A 416-nucleotide genomic window follows, 5' to 3' on the forward strand; every position below is an offset into this window, starting at 1 on the left:
CTCCTTCCCTCCCTCCCTCCCTCCCTCCCTCCCTTCCTTCCTTCCTTCCTTCCTTCCTTCCTTTCTAAATATGAGACACTTCACAAACTTGTATGTCTTCCTTGATTATCCAATTTTAGTATATGTGCTGCTATAAGGAGCACATTAACCCTTTCCTTTCTAGGTAAGCCATTCTCTTTTCTGCAGACTTGGAGAAAATGACTCTATTTCTTTCTTAAGTGTGAAGAAAATGGTTTCAGGTCAGAGTGAAGACTTTACATCTAAACCAAAGTGAGGGAAGGCAAAATAGAATACATTAAAACACCAGTAAGTTAAGCCAGGCGTGGTGGCGCACGCCTTTAATCCCAGCACTTGGGAGGCAGAGGCAGGCAGATTTCTGAGTTCGAGGCCAGCCTGGTCTACAGAGTGAGTTCCAG

At 44.7% G+C, this 416-nt stretch overlaps 1 protein-coding gene across 1 annotated transcript in view; it reads left to right on the forward strand.

Annotated features, from left to right (window-relative positions):
- The window catches only part of Sdf2 (stromal cell derived factor 2), a 9626-nt gene that overhangs the window by 5341 nt on the left and 3869 nt on the right, over positions 1-416 (forward strand). The window lies entirely within an intron of this gene.

This window comes from Mus caroli, chromosome 11 (assembly GCF_900094665.2).
Source record: "Mus caroli chromosome 11, CAROLI_EIJ_v1.1, whole genome shotgun sequence".
NCBI classification, from domain to species: Eukaryota; Metazoa; Chordata; class Mammalia; order Rodentia; family Muridae; genus Mus; species Mus caroli.